At 67.4% G+C, this 23,075-nt stretch overlaps 10 non-coding genes across 10 annotated transcripts; all 10 read right to left on the reverse strand.

The window, feature by feature from the left end:
- Positions 1-2,016: 2,016 nt before the first annotated feature.
- Positions 2,017-2,135, reverse strand: LOC137213193 (5S ribosomal RNA). Its single transcript, XR_010937835.1, has one exon. It is a non-coding gene; the product is annotated as a 5S ribosomal RNA (ribosomal RNA).
- Positions 2,136-4,836: 2,701 nt separating this feature from the next.
- LOC137213205 (5S ribosomal RNA) lies at positions 4,837-4,955 on the reverse strand. Its single transcript, XR_010937846.1, has one exon. It is a non-coding gene; the product is annotated as a 5S ribosomal RNA (ribosomal RNA).
- Positions 4,956-5,892: 937 nt separating this feature from the next.
- Positions 5,893-6,011, reverse strand: LOC137213932 (5S ribosomal RNA). Its single transcript, XR_010938551.1, has one exon. It is a non-coding gene; the product is annotated as a 5S ribosomal RNA (ribosomal RNA).
- A 2,694-nt stretch (positions 6,012-8,705) lies between these two features.
- On the reverse strand, positions 8,706-8,824 carry LOC137213217 (5S ribosomal RNA). The gene has a single exon (XR_010937857.1). It is a non-coding gene; the product is annotated as a 5S ribosomal RNA (ribosomal RNA).
- A 937-nt stretch (positions 8,825-9,761) lies between these two features.
- LOC137214046 (5S ribosomal RNA) lies at positions 9,762-9,880 on the reverse strand. The gene has a single exon (XR_010938662.1). It is a non-coding gene; the product is annotated as a 5S ribosomal RNA (ribosomal RNA).
- Positions 9,881-12,574: 2,694 nt separating this feature from the next.
- LOC137213229 (5S ribosomal RNA) lies at positions 12,575-12,693 on the reverse strand. Its single transcript, XR_010937869.1, has one exon. It is a non-coding gene; the product is annotated as a 5S ribosomal RNA (ribosomal RNA).
- A 2,701-nt stretch (positions 12,694-15,394) lies between these two features.
- On the reverse strand, positions 15,395-15,513 carry LOC137213241 (5S ribosomal RNA). The gene has a single exon (XR_010937880.1). It is a non-coding gene; the product is annotated as a 5S ribosomal RNA (ribosomal RNA).
- Positions 15,514-16,450: 937 nt separating this feature from the next.
- Positions 16,451-16,569, reverse strand: LOC137214163 (5S ribosomal RNA). The gene has a single exon (XR_010938784.1). It is a non-coding gene; the product is annotated as a 5S ribosomal RNA (ribosomal RNA).
- Positions 16,570-19,263: 2,694 nt separating this feature from the next.
- On the reverse strand, positions 19,264-19,382 carry LOC137213252 (5S ribosomal RNA). Its single transcript, XR_010937893.1, has one exon. It is a non-coding gene; the product is annotated as a 5S ribosomal RNA (ribosomal RNA).
- A 937-nt stretch (positions 19,383-20,319) lies between these two features.
- On the reverse strand, positions 20,320-20,438 carry LOC137213264 (5S ribosomal RNA). Its single transcript, XR_010937905.1, has one exon. It is a non-coding gene; the product is annotated as a 5S ribosomal RNA (ribosomal RNA).
- Positions 20,439-23,075: the final 2,637 nt, after the last annotated feature.

The raw sequence follows: 23,075 nt of genomic DNA on the forward strand, positions 1-23,075 counted from the left end.
ATGACGGCAACTGGGCCCATGGCGGAGTCTGGGTCTGGAGGGCTCTGAGCCTCCATCCGCTCTGGTGCCTCGGGTCTACCGGCCCGAAGCCTGGTAGCGCGACACCCCACCGGCCCACAGACGTAGCCTCCCCAGCTGTGCTCACAGCGAGTCCAACCGCAGCCTGCATCCCTCCACGGGACACTTGGATTACTCCCGCGATCCCCACGAGGTGCGGCACCCGCTGGCCGAATGGGCTGAGATCCTGCCCTTGCGGCGCCCTGTGGCCACCTCCGCCTCCCTCACGGTACTGGCCGAGGCCTCGGACCAGCGGGCCCCGGCTCCCAGCTCAGCGCTGCTCCTCCGCCCCTCTCACCTCCTGCCCGACGTCCAGGCTACCGAGCACCCTCCACCCCCGCCCACCTTCATGCCACTCAGCCGGAACCCGGGAGGCAATGCCAACTACCAGGTGTATGACAGTCTGGTGCTGAAGCGGCAACCGCAGGAGGGCCAAGCGCGGGCCAACTCGCTGCTACCTTCCACCTCGGCCTCCAGGCCCTCTCTGCACGGGAGCCAGACTGGGAAAATGAACTTACCAGCAGCAAATGGGGGCAGGGGCAGGGGGCGGCAGGGCATGGAGAGAGGAATAAAGAGCGCCAGAGTCCAGGAAACATTGGTGGTCTGTGGCTTGGAAGCGCCACTCCTTCTGCCAGCCTGGGTCCCTGCGCTTGGCTTCCTGCAATAAGAAGCCAGTGTCCCCTTCTTGGCCTGAGGGTCCCTTTGGTTTAGTGGCCACAGTTCTGCCAGCAGGCCCCTCCTGGTCCTATACCATGCACTAAGTACATCTGCAGCTGCAGACTCCAAACCCCTGGTCTCTGGGCACCTCCTCTGTGTCTCAGCTGTCCCTGTCCACAGAGAGCCTCATACAAGAAGTTGCTTCCAAACTGGGAGATTCCACATCTGGGCAGGTCCAGCTCCAGGCCCAGTGAAGGGCATGAAGAAGGCTGAGGCTCTGGACTCCAGCCAGGCCTTCAGCAGGCCTCTGAGGCCGAGGTCTTCCTAGTCTCAAGAGGGGCCAAGAGACGCAATGTGTCATTTGAACAAGTGAGTCAGCGGGCGGTGAGCGAATGAATGACCGCTCGAGGGGATGTATGCCGGCCACCAGGCCCTGTTTGACTGTCCAGGCTCAGCTTACCTGACCCTGGTTACCAGGGAATGCCACTCTGGGCCCTCCTTTTCATCCCCCTCCCTCACTGTGACCTCACCACCTGCCCCATTATGACCCAGTCTGGCTCCCAGTTAAAACTGGAGGGCAGAGGGCCCAGGCAGTCCTGGGACCAACGGCCATGGGTGAGCGAAACTACTACCGAGCCGAGCCGTTCACTGGCCCCATCCCCAGGAAATGCCAGAAGCAAGGATACTCAATTCTTCTGATCCCGGTCAGCTTCATCTTGCTCAACGTGGGGATCAACATGGTGACTATGGTCAGGGCAGGATCTGTGCAGCGCGGTTGGGGGAGCCCTGGGGTCTTGAAGGGGCTGAGGTGGGAGGGCTGCTGGGGTGTGACAGGACAAGGGTTGGATTTCAGGGCTCACCCTGCTCCCGGCCTCCCCCCTCCCCTTCTTCCCTCAACTCTGGAGGCATCTGAAGAGATTCTTGCGGGCACTTTTCAATCGTATTTTCCACAAAGGTGAGTGGGCGCCGGCGTGGGTTCAGGAGATGTGGGCCTGTCCCCTTTCTTCTATCCCTGCCTTGATTCTCAGCCCCTCAGGAACCCAGGCCCTGACCCATCTCGCCTTTCCCCACAGACAAGCAAGCCAGCTGTGTAGGCACCCATCGCATGTGCATGCGCTGCTCCGTGGATCCCAAGAACCTGCGCTCAAGAGTTTCTTCCCACTTCTGCCGTCGCCCAAGCTTCCTGCTCGGGCAGGTAAACCACCTTGACTACTGCCTGCAGCGGGGCTCGGCGGGGGCGGAGCCGGCGGCCCCCCCGCCGCGGGCGAGTAAAGGAGAAGGCGGGCGGAGCGGGAGGCAAAAAGCCTACAGCACCCGGTATTCCCAGGCGGTCTCCCATCCAAGTACTAACCAGGCCCGACCCTGCTTAGCTTCCGAGATCAGACGAGATCGGGCGCGTTCAGGGTGGTATGGCCGTAGACGGGGGCGGGGGCCGACGGCTGCCTCTTGAGGCCCAGTTTCGCTGGCGCTGGCGCCTTAACGCCAGCCTGGCGGCCGGCCCGCCCCGGCAGGGCCCCCTCGCCCGCCCAGGCAGGGGGAACGGAGGTCTCGGGTATCGGGCGGCGGCGGAGGGTTTGGCGACCACCTCCCAGCCCAGGGCGGCCGTGACCCAGCAAACCCTTCGGCGCTTGGCGCCCCGCCCAAGATCCCGCACGTCGCTCACAGGGACGTGGCCCCGGAGGCTTCAGGTCCCGGGGCCCGTGGTCCCTTGGGCATCGGTCCTGCCCGCCCACGCGGAGCTAGGCGCAGCCCGGCCGCAGCCCGGGCCGGCCCTCCTGCCCGACAGCAGCCGGCCCGAAGCCACCGGGAGCCACCATTGAGTCGCCACGGCCCCTCAGCCCCGGCAAGGCCACCCTTGCCCCCACACCCCCCGCCGAGCTCAGGACCCCGCCCCTGGTGGCCGGCAGGCCCGGGGAAGCGGCCCCTGCCCTCGATCCCGCTCCCGCACCCAACCGCGGTGACACGCCAGAGGGGCGGGGTGGTGGTGGGGCGGGGCTTTTGTCGGAGGGAGCTGTGGAGGGACACACAGGCACACAGGTGGCGGCGCCGGGGCTGGGCGCCGGTGGGGGCGGCCAGGTGCAGGTCGAGGGGCTCGCGGGCCAAAAGGACAGCAACTGGGCCCATGGCGGAGTCTGGGTCTGGAGGGCTCTGAGCCTCCATCCGCTCTGGTGCCTCGGGTCTACCGGCCCGACGCCTGGTAGCGCGACACCCCACCGGCCCACAGACGTAGCCTCCCCAGCTGTGCTCACAGCGAGTCCAACCGCAGCCTGCATCCCTCCACGGGACACTTGGATTACTCCCGCGATCCCCACGAGGTGCGGCACCCGCTGGCCGAATGGGCTGAGATCCTGCCCTTGCGGCGCCCTGTGGCCACCTCCGCCTCCCTCACGGTACTGGCCGAGGCCTCGGACCAGCGGGCCCCGGCTCCCAGCTCAGCGCTGCTCCTCCGCCCCTCTCACCTCCTGCCCGACGTCCAGGCTACCGAGCACCCTCCACCCCCGCCCACCTTCATGCCACTCAGCCGGAACCCGGGAGGCAATGCCAACTACCAGGTGTGTATGACAGTCTGGTGCTGAAGCGGCAACCGCAGGAGGGCCAAGCGCGGGCCAACTCGCTGCTACCTTCCACCTCGGCCTCCAGGCCCTCTCTGCACGGGAGCCAGACTGGGAAAATGAACTTACCAGCAGCAAATGGGGGCAGGGGCAGGGGGCGGCAGGGCATGGAGAGAGGAATAAAGAGCTCCAGAGTCCAGGAAACATTGGTGGTCTGTGGCTTGGAAGCGCCACTCCTTCTGCCAGCCTGGGTCCCTGCGCTTGGCTTCCTGCAATAAGAAGCCAGTGTCCCCTTCTTGGCCTGAGGGTCCCTTTGGTTTAGTGGCCACAGTTCTGCCAGCAGGCCCCTCCTGGTCCTATACCATGCACTAAGTACATCTGCAGCTGCAGACTCCAAACCCCTGGTCTCTGGGCACCTCCTCTGTGTCTCAGCTGTCCCTGTCCACAGAGAGCCTCATACAAGACGTTGCTTCCAAACTGGGAGGTTCCACATCTGGGCAGGTCCAGCTCCAGGCCCAGTGAAGGGCATGAAGAAGGCTGAGGCTCTGGACTCCAGCCAGGCCTTCAGCAGGCCTCTGAGGCCAAGGTCTTCCTAGTCTCAAGAGGGGCCAAGAGACGCAATGTGTCATTTGAACAAGTGAGTCAGCGGGCGGTGAGCGAATGAGTGACCGCTCGAGGGGATGTATGCCGGCCACCGGGCCCTGTTTGACTGTCCAGGCTCAGCTTACCTGACCCTGGTTACCAGGGAATGCCACTCTGGGCCCTCCTTTTCATCCCCCTCCCTCACTGTGACCTCACCACCTGCCCCATTATGACCCAGTCTGGCTCCCAGTTAAAACTGGAGGGCAGAGGGCCCAGGCAGTCCTGGGACCAACGGCCATGGGTGAGCGAAACTACTACCGAGCCGAGCCGTACACTGGCCCCATCCCCAGGAAATGCCAGGAGCAAGGATACTCAATTCTTCTGATCCCGGTCAGCTTCATCTTGCTCAACGTGGGGATCAACATGGTGACTATGGTCAGGGCAGGATCTGTGCAGCGCGGTTGGGGGAGCCCTGGGGTCTTGAAGGGGCTGAGGTGGGAGGGCTGCTGGGGTGTGACAGGACAAGGGTTGGATTTCAGGGCTCACCCTGCTCCCGGCCTCCCCCCTCCCCTTCTTCCCTCAACTCTGGAGGCATCTGAAGAGATTCTTGCGGGCACTTTTCAATCGTATTTTCCACAAAGGTGAGTGGGCGCCGGCGTGGGTTCAGGGGATGTGGGCCTGTCCCCTTTCTTCTATCCCTGCCTTGATTCTCAGCCCCTCAGGAACCCAGGCCCTGACCCATCTCGCCTTTCCCCACAGACAAGCAAGCCAGCTGTGTAGGCACCCATGGCATGTGCATGCGCTGCTCCGTGGATCCCAAGAACCTGTGCTCAAGAGTTTCTTCCCACTTCTGCCGTCGCCCAAGCTTCCTGCTCGGGCAGGTAAACCACCTTGACTACTGCCTGCAGCGGGGCTCGGCGGGGGCGGAGCCGGCGGCCCCCCCGCCGCGGGCGAGTAAAGGAGAAGGCGGGCGGAGCGGGAGGCAAAAAGCCTACAGCACCCGGTATTCCCAGGCGGTCTCCCATCCAAGTACTAACCAGGCCCGACCCTGCTTAGCTTCCGAGATCAGACGAGATCGGGCGCGTTCAGGGTGGTATGGCCGTAGACGGGGGCGGGGGCCGACGGCTGCCTCTTGAGGCCCAGTTTCGCTGGCGCTGGCGCCTTAACGCCAGCCTGGCGGCCGGCCCGCCCCGGCAGGGCCCCCTCGCCCGCCCAGGCAGGGGGAACGGAGGTCTCGGGTATCGGGCGGCGGCGGAGGGTTTGGCGACCACCTCCCAGCCCAGGGCGGCCGTGACCCAGCAAACCCTTCGGCGCTTGGCGCCCCGCCCAAGATCCCGCACGTCGCTCACAGGGACGTGGCCCCGGAGGCTTCAGGCCCCGGGGCCCGTGGTCCCTTGGGCATCGGTCCTGCCCGCCCACGTGGAGCTAGGCGCAGCCCGGCCGCAGCCCGGGCCGGCCCTCCTGCCTGACAGCAGCCGGCCCGAAGCCACCGGGAGCCACCATTGAGTCGCCACGGCCCCTCAGCCCCGGCAAGGCCACCCTTGCCCCCACACCCCCCGCCGAGCTCAGGACCCCGCCCCTGGTGGCCGGCAGGCCCGGGGAAGCGGCCCCTGCCCTCGATCCCGCTCCAGCACCCAACCGCGGTGACACGCCAGAGGGGCGGGGTGGTGGTGGGGCGGGGCTTTTGTCGGAGGGAGCTGTGGAGGGACACACCGGCACACAGATGGCGGCGCCGGGGCTAGGCGCCGGTGGGGGCGGCCAGGTGCAGGTCGAGGGGCTCGCGGGCCGAAAGGACGGCCACTGGGCCCGCGGCGGAGTCTGGGTCTGGGCCAGCCACCCCGGGAGCGTCTGGGGTGCGGCTGCCTTCCAGGGCCGCCTTCTGGCCGCCTGGCCGGCCGGGCCGGCGGGGAGCGCCCCCGCCGGCGCGCGCCGTGGTGGGAGGGGCCTGAGGAGGTGGGTCCTGCAGCGGGGCCCGGCGGGGGCGGAGCCGGCGGCCCCCGCCGCGGGCGAGTAAAGGAGAAGGCGGGCGGAGCGGGAGGCAAAAAGCCTACAGCACCCGGTATTCCCAGGCGGTCTCCCATCCAAGTACTAACCAGGCCCGACCCTGCTTAGCTTCCGAGATCAGATGAGATCGGGCGCGTTCAGGGTGGTATGGCCGTAGACGGGGGCGGGGGGCCGCGGGCGGCCTCTTGAGGCCCAGTTTCGCTGGCGCTGGCGCCTTAACGCCAGCCTGGCGGCCGGCCCGCCCCGGCAGGGCCCCCTCGCCCGCCCAGGCAGGGGGAACGGAGGTCTCGGGTATCGGGCGGCGGCGGAGGGTTTGGCGACCACCTCCCAGCCCAGGGCGGCCGTGACCCAGCAAACCCTTCGGCGCTTGGCGCCCCGCCCAAGATCCCGCACGTCGCTCACAGGGACGTGGCCCCGGAGGCTTCAGGGCCCGGGGCCCGCGGTCCCTTGGGCATCGGTCCTGCCCGCCCACGCGGCGCTAGGCGCAGCCCGGCCGCAGCCCGGGCCGGCCCTCCTGCCCGACAGCAGCCGGCCCGAAGCCACCGGGAGCCACCATTGAGTCGCCACGGCCCCTCTGCCCCGGCAAGGCCACCCTTGCCCCCACACCCCCCGCCGAGCTCAGGACCCCGCCCCTGGTGGCCGGCAGGCCCGGGGAAGCGGCCCCTGCCCTCGATCCCGCTCCCGCACCCGGCCGCGGTGACACGCCAGAGGGGCGGGGTGTGGGGGGGCTTTTGTCGGAGGGAGCTGTGGAGGGACACACAGGCACACAGGTGGCGGCGCCGGGGCTGGGCGCCGGTGGGGGCGGCCAGGTGCAGGTCGAGGGGCTCGCGGGCCGAAATGACGGCAACTGGGCCCATGGCGGAGTCTGGGTCTGGAGGGCTCTGAGCCTCCATCCGCTCTGGTGCCTCGGGTCTACCGGCCCGAAGCCTGGTAGCGCGACACCCCACCGGCCCACAGACGTAGCCTCCCCAGCTGTGCTCACAGCGAGTCCAACCGCAGCCTGCATCCCTCCACGGGACACTTGGATTACTCCCGCGATCCCCACGAGGTGCGGCACCCGCTGGCCGAATGGGCTGAGATCCTGCCCTTGCGGCGCCCTGTGGCCACCTCCGCCTCCCTCACGGTACTGGCCGAGGCCTCGGACCAGCGGGCCCCGGCTCCCAGCTCAGCGCTGCTCCTCCGCCCCTCTCACCTCCTGCCCGACGTCCAGGCTACCGAGCACCCTCCACCCCCGCCCACCTTCATGCCACTCAGCCGGAACCCGGGAGGCAATGCCAACTACCAGGTGTATGACAGTCTGGTGCTGAAGCGGCAACCGCAGGAGGGCCAAGCGCGGGCCAACTCGCTGCTACCTTCCACCTCGGCCTCCAGGCCCTCTCTGCACGGGAGCCAGACTGGGAAAATGAACTTACCAGCAGCAAATGGGGGCAGGGGCAGGGGGCGGCAGGGCATGGAGAGAGGAATAAAGAGCGCCAGAGTCCAGGAAACATTGGTGGTCTGTGGCTTGGAAGCGCCACTCCTTCTGCCAGCCTGGGTCCCTGCGCTTGGCTTCCTGCAATAAGAAGCCAGTGTCCCCTTCTTGGCCTGAGGGTCCCTTTGGTTTAGTGGCCACAGTTCTGCCAGCAGGCCCCTCCTGGTCCTATACCATGCACTAAGTACATCTGCAGCTGCAGACTCCAAACCCCTGGTCTCTGGGCACCTCCTCTGTGTCTCAGCTGTCCCTGTCCACAGAGAGCCTCATACAAGAAGTTCCTTCCAAACTGGGAGATTCCACATCTGGGCAGGTCCAGCTCCAGGCCCAGTGAAGGGCATGAAGAAGGCTGAGGCTCTGGACTCCAGCCAGGCCTTCAGCAGGCCTCTGAGGCCGAGGTCTTCCTAGTCTCAAGAGGGGCCAAGAGACGCAATGTGTCATTTGAACAAGTGAGTCAGCGGGCGGTGAGCGAATGAGTGACCGCTCGAGGGGATGTATGCCGGCCACCGGGCCCTGTTTGACTGTCCAGGCTCAGCTTACCTGACCCTGGTTACCAGGGAATGCCACTCTGGGCCCTCCTTTTCATCCCCCTCCCTCACTGTGACCTCACCACCTGCCCCATTATGACCCAGTCTGGCTCCCAGTTAAAACTGGAGGGCAGAGGGCCCAGGCAGTCCTGGGACCAACGGCCATGGGTGAGCGAAACTACTACCGAGCCGAGCCGTTCACTGGCCCCATCCCCAGGAAATGCCAGAAGCAAGGATACTCAATTCTTCTGATCCCGGTCAGCTTCATCTTGCTCAACGTGGGGATCAACATGGTGACTATGGTCAGGGCAGGATCTGTGCAGCGCGGTTGGGGGAGCCCTGGGGTCTTGAAGGGGCTGAGGTGGGAGGGCTGCTGGGGTGTGACAGGACAAGGGTTGGATTTCAGGGCTCACCCTGCTCCCGGCCTCCCCCCTCCCCTTCTTCCCTCAACTCTGGAGGCATCTGAAGAGATTCTTGCGGGCACTTTTCAATCGTATTTTCCACAAAGGTGAGTGGGCGCCGGCGTGGGTTCAGGAGATGTGGGCCTGTCCCATTTCTTCTATCCCTGCCTTGATTCTCAGCCCCTCAGGAACCCAGGCCCTGACCCATCTCGCCTTTCCCCACAGACAAGCAAGCCAGCTGTGTAGGCACCCATGGCATGTGCATGCGCTGCTCCGTGGATCCCAAGAACCTGCGCTCAAGAGTTTCTTCCCACTTCTGCCGTCGCCCAAGCTTCCTGCTCGGGCAGGTAAACCACCTTGACTACTGCCTGCAGCGGGGCTCGGCGGGGGCGGAGCCGGCGGCCCCCCCGCCGCGGGCGAGTAAAGGAGAAGGCGGGCGGAGCGGGAGGCAAAAAGCCTACAGCACCCGGTATTCCCAGGCGGTCTCCCATCCAAGTACTAACCAGGCCCGACCCTGCTTAGCTTCCGAGATCAGACGAGATCGGGCGCGTTCAGGGTGGTATGGCCGTAGACGGGGGCGGGGGCCGACGGCTGCCTCTTGAGGCCCAGTTTCGCTGGCGCTGGCGCCTTAACGCCAGCCTGGCGGCCGGCCCGCCCCGGCAGGGCCCCCTCGCCCGCCCAGGCAGGGGGAACGGAGGTCTCGGGTATCGGGCGGCGGCGGAGGGTTTGGCGACCACCTCCCAGCCCAGGGCGGCCGTGACCCAGCAAACCCTTCGGCGCTTGGCGCCCCGCCCAAGATCCCGCACGTCGCTCACAGGGACGTGGCCCCGGAGGCTTCAGGCCCCGGGGCCCGTGGTCCCTTGGGCATCGGTCCTGCCCGCCCACGCGGCGCTAGGCGCAGCCCGGCCGCAGCCCGGGCCGGCCCTCCTGCCTGACAGCAGCCGGCCCGAAGCCACCGGGAGCCACCATTGAGTCGCCACGGCCCCTCAGCCCCGGCAAGGCCACCCTTGCCCCCACACCCCCCGCCGAGCTCAGGACCCCGCCCCTGGTGGCCGGCAGGCCCGGGGAAGCGGCCCCTGCCCTCGATCCCGCTCCAGCACCCAACCGCGGTGACACGCCAGAGGGGCGGGGTGGTGGTGGGGCGGGGCTTTTGTCGGAGGGAGCTGTGGAGGGACACACCGGCACACAGATGGCGGCGCCGGGGCTAGGCGCCGGTGGGGGCGGCCAGGTGCAGGTCGAGGGGCTCGCGGGCCGAAAGGACGGCCACTGGGCCCGCGGCGGAGTCTGGGTCTGGGCCAGCCACCCCGGGAGCGTCTGGGGTGCGGCTGCCTTCCAGGGCCGCCTTCTGGCCGCCTGGCCGGCCGGGCCGGCGGGGAGCGCCCCCGCCGGCGCGCGCCGTGGTGGGAGGGGCCTGAGGAGGTGGGTCCTGCAGCGGGGCCCGGCGGGGGCGGAGCCGGCGGCCCCCGCCGCGGGCGAGTAAAGGAGAAGGCGGGCGGAGCGGGAGGCAAAAAGCCTACAGCACCCGGTATTCCCAGGCGGTCTCCCATCCAAGTACTAACCAGGCCCGACCCTGCTTAGCTTCCGAGATCAGATGAGATCGGGCGCGTTCAGGGTGGTATGGCCGTAGACGGGGGCGGGGGGCCGCGGGCGGCCTCTTGAGGCCCAGTTTCGCTGGCGCTGGCGCCTTAACGCCAGCCTGGCGGCCGGCCCGCCCCGGCAGGGCCCCCTCGCCCGCCCAGGCAGGGGGAACGGAGGTCTCGGGTATCGGGCGGCGGCGGAGGGTTTGGCGACCACCTCCCAGCCCAGGGCGGCCGTGACCCAGCAAACCCTTCGGCGCTTGGCGCCCCGCCCAAGATCCCGCACGTCGCTCACAGGGACGTGGCCCCGGAGGCTTCAGGGCCCGGGGCCCGCGGTCCCTTGGGCATCGGTCCTGCCCGCCCACGCGGCGCTAGGCGCAGCCCGGCCGCAGCCCGGGCCGGCCCTCCTGCCCGACAGCAGCCGGCCCGAAGCCACCGGGAGCCACCATTGAGTCGCCACGGCCCCTCTGCCCCGGCAAGGCCACCCTTGCCCCCACACCCCCCGCCGAGCTCAGGACCCCGCCCCTGGTGGCCGGCAGGCCCGGGGAAGCGGCCCCTGCCCTCGATCCCGCTCCCGCACCCGGCCGCGGTGACACGCCAGAGGGGCGGGGTGTGGGGGGGCTTTTGTCGGAGGGAGCTGTGGAGGGACACACCGGCACACAGGTGGCGGCGCCGGGGCTGGGCGCCGGTGGGGGCGGCCAGGTGCAGGTCGAGGGGCTCGCGGGCCGAAATGACGGCAACTGGGCCCATGGCGGAGTCTGGGTCTGGAGGGCTCTGAGCCTCCATCCGCTCTGGTGCCTCGGGTCTACCGGCCCGAAGCCTGGTAGCGCGACACCCCACCGGCCCACAGACGTAGCCTCCCCAGCTGTGCTCACAGCGAGTCCAACCGCAGCCTGCATCCCTCCACGGGACACTTGGATTACTCCCGCGATCCCCACGAGGTGCGGCACCCGCTGGCCGAATGGGCTGAGATCCTGCCCTTGCGGCGCCCTGTGGCCACCTCCGCCTCCCTCACGGTACTGGCCGAGGCCTCGGACCAGCGGGCCCCGGCTCCCAGCTCAGCGCTGCTCCTCCGCCCCTCTCACCTCCTGCCCGACGTCCAGGCTACCGAGCACCCTCCACCCCCGCCCACCTTCATGCCACTCAGCCGGAACCCGGGAGGCAATGCCAACTACCAGGTGTATGACAGTCTGGTGCTGAAGCGGCAACCGCAGGAGGGCCAAGCGCGGGCCAACTCGCTGCTACCTTCCACCTCGGCCTCCAGGCCCTCTCTGCACGGGAGCCAGACTGGGAAAATGAACTTACCAGCAGCAAATGGGGGCAGGGGCAGGGGGCGGCAGGGCATGGAGAGAGGAATAAAGAGCGCCAGAGTCCAGGAAACATTGGTGGTCTGTGGCTTGGAAGCGCCACTCCTTCTGCCAGCCTGGGTCCCTGCGCTTGGCTTCCTGCAATAAGAAGCCAGTGTCCCCTTCTTGGCCTGAGGGTCCCTTTGGTTTAGTGGCCACAGTTCTGCCAGCAGGCCCCTCCTGGTCCTATACCATGCACTAAGTACATCTGCAGCTGCAGACTCCAAACCCCTGGTCTCTGGGCACCTCCTCTGTGTCTCAGCTGTCCCTGTCCACAGAGAGCCTCATACAAGAAGTTGCTTCCAAACTGGGAGATTCCACATCTGGGCAGGTCCAGCTCCAGGCCCAGTGAAGGGCATGAAGAAGGCTGAGGCTCTGGACTCCAGCCAGGCCTTCAGCAGGCCTCTGAGGCCGAGGTCTTCCTAGTCTCAAGAGGGGCCAAGAGACGCAATGTGTCATTTGAACAAGTGAGTCAGCGGGCGGTGAGCGAATGAATGACCGCTCGAGGGGATGTATGCCGGCCACCAGGCCCTGTTTGACTGTCCAGGCTCAGCTTACCTGACCCTGGTTACCAGGGAATGCCACTCTGGGCCCTCCTTTTCATCCCCCTCCCTCACTGTGACCTCACCACCTGCCCCATTATGACCCAGTCTGGCTCCCAGTTAAAACTGGAGGGCAGAGGGCCCAGGCAGTCCTGGGACCAACGGCCATGGGTGAGCGAAACTACTACCGAGCCGAGCCGTTCACTGGCCCCATCCCCAGGAAATGCCAGAAGCAAGGATACTCAATTCTTCTGATCCCGGTCAGCTTCATCTTGCTCAACGTGGGGATCAACATGGTGACTATGGTCAGGGCAGGATCTGTGCAGCGCGGTTGGGGGAGCCCTGGGGTCTTGAAGGGGCTGAGGTGGGAGGGCTGCTGGGGTGTGACAGGACAAGGGTTGGATTTCAGGGCTCACCCTGCTCCCGGCCTCCCCCATCCCCTTCTTCCCTCAACTCTGGAGGCATCTGAAGAGATTCTTGCGGGCACTTTTCAATCGTATTTTCCACAAAGGTGAGTGGGCGCCGGCGTGGGTTCAGGAGATGTGGGCCTGTCCCCTTTCTTCTATCCCTGCCTTGATTCTCAGCCCCTCAGGAACCCAGGCCCTGACCCATCTCGCCTTTCCCCACAGACAAGCAAGCCAGCTGTGTAGGCACCCATCGCATGTGCATGCGCTGCTCCGTGGATCCCAAGAACCTGCGCTCAAGAGTTTCTTCCCACTTCTGCCGTCGCCCAAGCTTCCTGCTCGGGCAGGTAAACCACCTTGACTACTGCCTGCAGCGGGGCTCGGCGGGGGCGGAGCCGGCGGCCCCCCCGCCGCGGGCGAGTAAAGGAGAAGGCGGGCGGAGCGGGAGGCAAAAAGCCTACAGCACCCGGTATTCCCAGGCGGTCTCCCATCCAAGTACTAACCAGGCCCGACCCTGCTTAGCTTCCGAGATCAGACGAGATCGGGCGCGTTCAGGGTGGTATGGCCGTAGACGGGGGCGGGGGCCGACGGCTGCCTCTTGAGGCCCAGTTTCGCTGGCGCTGGCGCCTTAACGCCAGCCTGGCGGCCGGCCCGCCCCGGCAGGGCCCCCTCGCCCGCCCAGGCAGGGGGAACGGAGGTCTCGGGTATCGGGCGGCGGCGGAGGGTTTGGCGACCACCTCCCAGCCCAGGGCGGCCGTGACCCAGCAAACCCTTCGGCGCTTGGCGCCCCGCCCAAGATCCCGCACGTCGCTCACAGGGACGTGGCCCCGGAGGCTTCAGGCCCCGGGGCCCGTGGTCCCTTGGGCATCGGTCCTGCCCGCCCACGCGGAGCTAGGCGCAGCCCGGCCGCAGCCCGGGCCGGCCCTCCTGCCCGACAGCAGCCGGCCCGAAGCCACCGGGAGCCACCATTGAGTCGCCACGGCCCCTCAGCCCCGGCAAGGCCACCCTTGCCCCCACACCCCCCGCCGAGCTCAGGACCCCGCCCCTGGTGGCCGGCAGGCCCGGGGAAGCGGCCCCTGCCCTCGATCCCGCTCCCGCACCCAACCGCGGTGACACGCCAGAGGGGCGGGGTGGTGGTGGGGCGGGGCTTTTGTCGGAGGGAGCTGTGGAGGGACACACAGGCACACAGGTGGCGGCGCCGGGGCTGGGCGCCGGTGGGGGCGGCCAGGTGCAGGTCGAGGGGCTCGCGGGCCAAAAGGACAGCAACTGGGCCCATGGCGGAGTCTGGGTCTGGAGGGCTCTGAGCCTCCATCCGCTCTGGTGCCTCGGGTCTACCGGCCCGACGCCTGGTAGCGCGACACCCCACCGGCCCACAGACGTAGCCTCCCCAGCTGTGCTCACAGCGAGTCCAACCGCAGCCTGCATCCCTCCACGGGACACTTGGATTACTCCCGCGATCCCCACGAGGTGCGGCACCCGCTGGCCGAATGGGCTGAGATCCTGCCCTTGCGGCGCCCTGTGGCCACCTCCGCCTCCCTCACGGTACTGGCCGAGGCCTCGGACCAGCGGGCCCCGGCTCCCAGCTCAGCGCTGCTCCTCCGCCCCTCTCACCTCCTGCCCGACGTCCAGGCTACCGAGCACCCTCCACCCCCGCCCACCTTCATGCCACTCAGCCGGAACCCGGGAGGCAATGCCAACTACCAGGTGTGTATGACAGTCTGGTGCTGAAGCGGCAACCGCAGGAGGGCCAAGCGCGGGCCAACTCGCTGCTACCTTCCACCTCGGCCTCCAGGCCCTCTCTGCACGGGAGCCAGACTGGGAAAATGAACTTACCAGCAGCAAATGGGGGCAGGGGCAGGGGGCGGCAGGGCATGGAGAGAGGAATAAAGAGCTCCAGAGTCCAGGAAACATTGGTGGTCTGTGGCTTGGAAGCGCCACTCCTTCTGCCAGCCTGGGTCCCTGCGCTTGGCTTCCTGCAATAAGAAGCCAGTGTCCCCTTCTTGGCCTGAGGGTCCCTTTGGTTTAGTGGCCACAGTTCTGCCAGCAGGCCCCTCCTGGTCCTATACCATGCACTAAGTACATCTGCAGCTGCAGACTCCAAACCCCTGGTCTCTGGGCACCTCCTCTGTGTCTCAGCTGTCCCTGTCCACAGAGAGCCTCATACAAGACGTTGCTTCCAAACTGGGAGGTTCCACATCTGGGCAGGTCCAGCTCCAGGCCCAGTGAAGGGCATGAAGAAGGCTGAGGCTCTGGACTCCAGCCAGGCCTTCAGCAGGCCTCTGAGGCCAAGGTCTTCCTAGTCTCAAGAGGGGCCAAGAGACGCAATGTGTCATTTGAACAAGTGAGTCAGCGGGCGGTGAGCGAATGAGTGACCGCTCGAGGGGATGTATGCCGGCCACCGGGCCCTGTTTGACTGTCCAGGCTCAGCTTACCTGACCCTGGTTACCAGGGAATGCCACTCTGGGCCCTCCTTTTCATCCCCCTCCCTCACTGTGACCTCACCACCTGCCCCATTATGACCCAGTCTGGCTCCCAGTTAAAACTGGAGGGCAGAGGGCCCAGGCAGTCCTGGGACCAACGGCCATGGGTGAGCGAAACTACTACCGAGCCGAGCCGTTCACTGGCCCCATCCCCAGGAAATGCCAGAAGCAAGGATACTCAATTCTTCTGATCCCGGTCAGCTTCATCTTGCTCAACGTGGGGATCAACATGGTGACTATGGTCAGGGCAGGATCTGTGCAGCGCGGTTGGGGGAGCCCTGGGGTCTTGAAGGGGCTGAGGTGGGAGGGCTGCTGGGGTGTGACAGGACAAGGGTTGGATTTCAGGGCTCACCCTGCTCCCGGCCTCCACCCTCCCCTTCTTCCCTCAACTCTGGAGGCATCTGAAGAGATTCTTGCGGGCACTTTTCAATCGTATTTTCCACAAAGGTGAGTGGGCGCCGGCGTGGGTTCAGGAGATGTGGGCCTGTCCCCTTTCTTCTATCCCTGCCTTGATTCTCAGCCCCTCAGGAACCCAGGCCCTGACCCATCTCGCCTTTCCCCACAGACAAGCAAGCCAGCTGTGTAGGCACCCATCGCATGTGCATGCGCTGCTCCGTGGATCCCAAGAACCTGCGCTCAAGAGTTTCTTCCCACTTCTGCCGTCGCCCAAGCTTCCTGCTCGGGCAGGTAAACCACCTTGACTACTGCCTGCAGCGGGGCTCGGCGGGGGCGGAGCCGGCGGCCCCCCCGCCGCGGGCGAGTAAAGGAGAAGGCGGGCGGAGCGGGAGGCAAAAAGCCTACAGCACCCGGTATTCCCAGGCGGTCTCCCATCCAAGTACTAACCAGGCCCGACCCTGCTTAGCTTCCGAGATCAGACGAGATCGGGCGCGTTCAGGGTGGTATGGCCGTAGACGGGGGCGGGGGCCGACGGCTGCCTCTTGAGGCCCAGTTTCGCTGGCGCTGGCGCCTTAACGCCAGCCTGGCGGCCGGCCCGCCCCGGCAGGGCCCCCTCGCCCGCCCAGGCAGGGGGAACGGAGGTCTCGGGTATCGGGCGGCGGCGGAGGGTTTGGCGACCACCTCCCAGCCCAGGGCGGCCGTGACCCAGCAAACCCTTCGGCGCTTGGCGCCCCGCCCAAGATCCCGCACGTCGCTCACAGGGACGTGGCCCCGGAGGCTTCAGGCCCCGGGGCCCGTGGTCCCTTGGGCATCGGTCCTGCCCGCCCACGTGGAGCTAGGCGCAGCCCGGCCGCAGCCCGGGCCGGCCCTCCTGCCTGACAGCAGCCGGCCCGAAGCCACCGGGAGCCACCATTGAGTCGCCACGGCCCCTCAGCCCCGGCAAGGCCACCCTTGCCCCCACACCCCCAGCCGAGCTCAGGACCCCGCCCCTGGTGGCCGGCAGGCCCGGGGAAGCGGCCCCTGCCCTCGATCCCGCTCCAGCACCCAACCGCGGTGACACGCCAGAGGGGCGGGGTGGTGGTGGGGCGGGGCTTTTGTCGGAGGGAGCTGTGGAGGGACACACCGGCACACAGATGGCGGCGCCGGGGCTAGGCGCCGGTGGGGGCGGCCAGGTGCAGGTCGAGGGGCTCGCGGGCCGAAAGGACGGCCACTGGGCCCGCGGCGGAGTCTGGGTCTGGGCCAGCCACCCCGGGAGCGTCTGGGGTGCGGCTGCCTTCCAGGGCCGCCTTCTGGCCGCCTGGCCGGCCGGGCCGGCGGGGAGCGCCCCCGCCGGCGCGCGCCGTGGTGGGAGGGGCCTGAGGAGGTGGGTCCTGCAGCGGGGCCCGGCGGTGGCGGAGCCGGCGGCCCCCGCCGCGGACGAGTAAAGGAGAAGGCGGGCGGAGCGGGAGGCAAAAAGCCTACAGCACCCGGTATTCCCAGGCGGTCTCCCATCCAAGTACTAACCAGGCCCGACCCTGCTTAGCTTCCGAGATCAGATGAGATCGGGCGCGTTCAGGGTGGTATGGCCGTAGACGGGGGCGGGGGGCCGCGGGCGGCCTCTTGAGGCCCAGTTTCGCTGGCGCTGGCGCCTTAACGCCAGCCTGGCGGCCGGCCCGCCCCGGCAGGGCCCCCTCGCCCGCCCAGGCAGGGGGAACGGAGGTCTCGGGTATCGGGCGGCGGCGGAGGGTTTGGCGACCACCTCCCAGCCCAGGGCGGCCGTGACCCAGCAAACCCTTCGGCGCTTGGCGCCCCGCCCAAGATCCCGCACGTCGCTCACAGGGACGTGGCCCCGGAGGCTTCAGGGCCCGGGGCCCGCGGTCCCTTGGGCATCGGTCCTGCCCGCCCACGCGGCGCTAGGCGCAGCCCGGCCGCAGCCCGGGCCGGCCCTCCTGCCCGACAGCAGCCGGCCCGAAGCCACCGGGAGCCACCATTGAGTCGCCACGGCCCCTCTGCCCCGGCAAGGCCACCCTTGCCCCCACACCCCCCGCCGAGCTCAGGACCCCGCCCCTGGTGGCCGGCAGGCCCGGGGAAGCGGCCCCTGCCCTCGATCCCGCTCCCGCACCCGGCCGCGGTGACACGCCAGAGGGGCGGGGTGTGGGGGGGCTTTTGTCGGAGGGAGCTGTGGAGGGACACACCGGCACACAGGTGGCGGCGCCGGGGCTGGGCGCCGGTGGGGGCGGCCAGGTGCAGGTCGAGGGGCTCGCGGGCCGAAATGACGGCAACTGGGCCCATGGCGGAGTCTGGGTCTGGAGGGCTCTGAGCCTCCATCCGCTCTGGTGCCTCGGGTCTACCGGCCCGAAGCCTGGTAGCGCGACACCCCACCGGCCCACAGACGTAGCCTCCCCAGCTGTGCTCACAGCGAGTCCAACCGCAGCCTGCATCCCTCCACGGGACACTTGGATTACTCCCGCGATCCCCACGAGGTGCGGCACCCGCTGGCCGAATGGGCTGAGATCCTGCCCTTGCGGCGCCCTGTGGCCACCTCCGCCTCCCTCACGGTACTGGCCGAGGCCTCGGACCAGCGGGCCCCGGCTCCCAGCTCAGCGCTGCTCCTCTGCCCCTCTCACCTCCTGCCCGACGTCCAGGCTACCGAGCACCCTCCACCCCCGCCCACCTTCATGCCACTCAGCCGGAACCCGGGAGGCAATGCCAACTACCAGGTGTATGACAGTCTGGTGCTGAAGCGGCAACCGCAGGAGGGCCAAGCGCGGGCCAACTCGCTGCTACCTTCCACCTCGGCCTCCAGGCCCTCTCTGCACGGGAGCCAGACTGGGAAAATGAACTTACCAGCAGCAAATGGGGGCAGGGGCAGGGGGCGGCAGGGCATGGAGAGAGGAATAAAGAGCGCCAGAGTCCAGGAAACATTGGTGGTCTGTGGCTTGGAAGCGCCACTCCTTCTGCCAGCCTGGGTCCCTGCGCTTGGCTTCCTGCAATAAGAAGCCAGTGTCCCCTTCTTGGCCTGAGGGTCCCTTTGGTTTAGTGGCCACAGTTCTGCCAGCAGGCCCCTCCTGGTCCTATACCATGCACTAAGTACATCTGCAGCTGCAGACTCCAAACCCCTGGTCTCTGGGCACCTCCTCTGTGTCTCAGCTGTCCCTGTCCACAGAGAGCCTCATACAAGAAGTTGCTTCCAAACTGGGAGATTCCACATCTGGGCAGGTCCAGCTCCAGGCCCAGTGAAGGGCATGAAGAAGGCTGAGGCTCTGGACTCCAGCCAGGCCTTCAGCAGGCCTCTGAGGCCGAGGTCTTCCTAGTCTCAAGAGGGGCCAAGAGACGCAATGTGTCATTTGAACAAGTGAGTCAGCGGGCGGTGAGCGAATGAATGACCGCTCGAGGGGATGTATGCCGGCCACCAGGCCCTGTTTGACTGTCCAGGCTCAGCTTACCTGACCCTGGTTACCAGGGAATGCCACTCTGGGCCCTCCTTTTCATCCCCCTCCCTCACTGTGACCTCACCACCTGCCCCATTATGACCCAGTCTGGCTCCCAGTTAAAACTGGAGGGCAGAGGGCCCAGGCAGTCCTGGGACCAACGGCCATGGGTGAGCGAAACTACTACCGAGCCGAGCCGTTCACTGGCCCCATCCCCAGGAAATGCCAGGAGCAAGGATACTCAATTCTTCTGATCCCGGTCAGCTTCATCTTGCTCAACGTGGGGATCAACATGGTGACTATGGTCAGGGCAGGATCTGTGCAGCGCGGTTGGGGGAGCCCTGGGGTCTTGAAGGGGCTGAGGTGGGAGGGCTGCTGGGGTGTGACAGGACAAGGGTTGGATTTCAGGGCTCACCCTGCTCCCGGCCTCCCCCCTCCCCTTCTTCCCTCAACTCTGGAGGCATCTGAAGAGATTCTTGCGGGCACTTTTCAATCGTATTTTCCACAAAGGTGAGTGGGCGCCGGCGTGGGTTCAGGAGATGTGGGCCTGTCCCCTTTCTTCTATCCCTGCCTTGATTCTCAGCCCCTCAGGAACCCAGGCCCTGACCCATCTCGCCTTTCCCCACAGACAAGCAAGCCAGCTGTGTAGGCACCCATCGCATGTGCATGCGCTGCTCCGTGGATCCCAAGAACCTGCGCTCAAGAGTTTCTTCCCACTTCTGCCATCGCCCAAGCTTCCTGCTCGGGCAGGTAAACCACCTTGACTACTGCCTGCAGCGGGGCTCGGCGGGGGCGGAGCCGGCGGCCCCCCCGCCGCGGGCGAGTAAAGGAGAAGGCGGGCGGAGCGGGAGGCAAAAAGCCTACAGCACCCGGTATTCCCAGGCGGTCTCCCATCCAAGTACTAACCAGGCCCGACCCTGCTTAGCTTCCGAGATCAGACGAGATCGGGCGCGTTCAGGGTGGTATGGCCGTAGACGGGGGCGGGGGCCGACGGCTGCCTCTTGAGGCCCAGTTTCGCTGGCGCTGGCGCCTTAACGCCAGCCTGGCGGCCGGCCCGCCCCGGCAGGGCCCCCTCGCCCGCCCAGGCAGGGGGAACGGAGGTCTCGGGTATCGGGCGGCGGCGGAGGGTTTGGCGACCACCTCCCAGCCCAGGGCGGCCGTGACCCAGCAAACCCTTCGGCGCTTGGCGCCCCGCCCAAGATCCCGCACGTCGCTCACAGGGACGTGGCCCCGGAGGCTTCAGGCCCCGGGGCCCGTGGTCCCTTGGGCATCGGTCCTGCCCGCCCACGTGGAGCTAGGCGCAGCCCGGCCGCAGCCCGGGCCGGCCCTCCTGCCCGACAGCAGCCGGCCCGAAGCCACCGGGAGCCACCATTGAGTCGCCACGGCCCCTCAGCCCCGGCAAGGCCACCCTTGCCCCCACACCCCCCGCCGAGCTCAGGACCCCGCCCCTGGTGGCCGGCAGGCCCGGGGAAGCGGCCCCTGCCCTCGATCCCGCTCCAGCACCCAACCGCGGTGACACGCCAGAGGGGCGGGGTGGTGGTGGGGCGGGGCTTTTGTCGGAGGGAGCTGTGGAGGGACACACCGGCACACAGATGGCGGCGCCGGGGCTAGGCGCCGGTGGGGGCGGCCAGGTGCAGGTCGAGGGGCTCGCGGGCCGAAAGGACGGCCACTGGGCCCGCGGCGGAGTCTGGGTCTGGGCCAGCCACCCCGGGAGCGTCTGGGGTGCGGCTGCCTTCCAGGGCCGCCTTCTGGCCGCCTGGCCGGCCGGGCCGGCGGGGAGCGCCCCCGCCGGCGCGCGCCGTGGTGGGAGGGGCCTGAGGAGGTGGGTCCTGCAGCGGGGCCCGGCGGGGGCGGAGCCGGCGGCCCCCGCCGCGGGCGAGTAAAGGAGAAGGCGGGCGGAGCGGGAGGCAAAAAGCCTACAGCACCCGGTATTCCCAGGCGGTCTCCCATCCAAGTACTAACCAGGCCCGACCCTGCTTAGCTTCCGAGATCAGACGAGATCGGGCGCGTTCAGGGTGGTATGGCCGTAGACGGGGGCGGGGGGCCGCGGGCGGCCTCTTGAGGCCCAGTTTCGCTGGCGCTGGCGCCTTAACGCCAGCCTGGCGGCCGGCCCGCCCCGGCAGGGCCCCCTCGCCCGCCCAGGCAGGGGGAACGGAGGTCTCGGGTATCGGGCGGCGGCGGAGGGTTTGGCGACCACCTCCCAGCCCAGGGCGGCCGTGACCCAGCAAACCCTTCGGCGCTTGGCGCCCCGCCCAAGATCCCGCACGTCGCTCACAGGGACGTGGCCCCGGAGGCTTCAGGGCCCGGGGCCCGCGGTCCCTTGGGCATCGGTCCTGCCCGCCCACGCGGCGCTAGGCGCAGCCCGGCCGCAGCCCGGGCCGGCCCTCCTGCCCGACAGCAGCCGGCCCGAAGCCACCGGGAGCCACCATTGAGTCGCCACGGCCCCTCTGCCCCGGCAAGGCCACCCTTGCCCCCACACCCCCCGCCGAGCTCAGGACCCCGCCCCTGGTGGCCGGCAGGCCCGGGGAAGCGGCCCCTGCCCTCGATCCCGCTCCCGCACCCAACCGCGGTGACACGCCAGAGGGGCGGGGTGGTGGTGGGGCGGGGCTTTTGTCGGAGGGAGCTGTGGAGGGACACACAGGCACACAGGTGGCGGCGCCGGGGCTGGGCGCCGGTGGGGGCGGCCAGGTGCAGGTCGAGGGGCTCGCGGGCCAAAAGGACAGCAACTGGGCCCATGGCGGAGTCTGGGTCTGGAGGGCTCTGAGCCTCCATCCGCTCTGGTGCCTCGGGTCTACCGGCCCGACGCCTGGTAGCGCGACACCCCACCGGCCCACAGACGTAGCCTCCCCAGCTGTGCTCACAGCGAGTCCAACCGCAGCCTGCATCCCTCCACGGGACACTTGGATTACTCCCGCGATCCCCACGAGGTGCGGCACCCGCTGGCCGAATGGGCTGAGATCCTGCCCTTGCGGCGCCCTGTGGCCACCTCCGCCTCCCTCACGGTACTGGCCGAGGCCTCGGACCAGCGGGCCCCGGCTCCCAGCTCAGCGCTGCTCCTCCGCCCCTCTCACCTCCTGCCCGACGTCCAGGCTACCGAGCACCCTCCACCCCCGCCCACCTTCATGCCACTCAGCCGGAACCCGGGAGGCAATGCCAACTACCAGGTGTGTATGACAGTCTGGTGCTGAAGCGGCAACCGCAGGAGGGCCAAGCGCGGGCCAACTCGCTGCTACCTTCCACCTCGGCCTCCAGGCCCTCTCTGCACGGGAGCCAGACTGGGAAAATGAACTTACCAGCAGCAAATGGGGGCAGGGGCAGGGGGCGGCAGGGCATGGAGAGAGGAATAAAGAGCTCCAGAGTCCAGGAAACATTGGTGGTCTGTGGCTTGGAAGCGCCACTCCTTCTGCCAGCCTGGGTCCCTGCGCTTGGCTTCCTGCAATAAGAAGCCAGTGTCCCCTTCTTGGCCTGAGGGTCCCTTTGGTTTAGTGGCCACAGTTCTGCCAGCAGGCCCCTCCTGGTCCTATACCATGCACTAAGTACATCTGCAGCTGCAGACTCCAAACCCCTGGTCTCTGGGCACCTCCTCTGTGTCTCAGCTGTCCCTGTCCACAGAGAGCCTCATACAAGACGTTGCTTCCAAACTGGGAGGTTCCACATCTGGGCAGGTCCAGCTCCAGGCCCAGTGAAGGGCATGAAGAAGGCTGAGGCTCTGGACTCCAGCCAGGCCTTCAGCAGGCCTCTGAGGCCAAGGTCTTCCTAGTCTCAAGAGGGGCCAAGAGACGCAATGTGTCATTTGAACAAGTGAGTCAGCGGGCGGTGAGCGAATGAGTGACCGCTCGAGGGGATGTATGCCGGCCACCGGGCCCTGTTTGACTGTCCAGGCTCAGCTTACCTGACCCTGGTTACCAGGGAATGCCACTCTGGGCCCTCCTTTTCATCCCCCTCCCTCACTGTGACCTCACCACCTGCCCCATTATGACCCAGTCTGGCTCCCAGTTAAAACTGGAGGGCAGAGGGCCCAGGCAGTCCTGGGACCAACGGCCATGGGTGAGCGAAACTACTACCGAGCCGAGCCGTTCACTGGCCCCATCCCCAGGAAATGCCAGGAGCAAGGATACTCAATTCTTCTGATCCCGGTCAGCTTCATCTTGCTCAACGTGGGGATCAACATGGTGACTATGGTCAGGGCAGGATCTGTGCAGCGCGGTTGGGGGAGCCCTGGGGTCTTGAAGGGGCTGAGGTGGGAGGGCTGCTGGGGTGTGACCGGACAAGGGTTGGATTTCAGGGATCACCCTGCTCCCGGCCTCCCCCCTCCCCTTCTTCCCTCAACTCTGGAGGCATCTGAAGAGATTCTTGCGGGCACTTTTCAATCGTATTTTCCACAAAGGTGAGTGGGCGCCGGCGTGGGTTCAGGGGATGTGGGCCTGTCCCCTTTCTTCTATCCCTGCCTTGATTCTCAGCCCCTCAGGAACCCAGGCCCTGACCCATCTCGCCTTTCCCCACAGACAAGCAAGCCAGCTGTGTAGGCACCCATGGCATGTGCATGCGCTGCTCCGTGGATCCCAAGAACCTGTGCTCAAGAGTTTCTTCCCACTTCTGCCGTCGCCCAAGCTTCCTGCTCGGGCAGGTAAACCACCTTGACTACTGCCTGCAGCGGGGCTCGGCGGGG

The sequence above is a fragment of the Pseudorca crassidens genome, chromosome 19, assembly GCF_039906515.1.
Source record: "Pseudorca crassidens isolate mPseCra1 chromosome 19, mPseCra1.hap1, whole genome shotgun sequence".
NCBI classification, from domain to species: Eukaryota; Metazoa; Chordata; class Mammalia; order Artiodactyla; family Delphinidae; genus Pseudorca; species Pseudorca crassidens.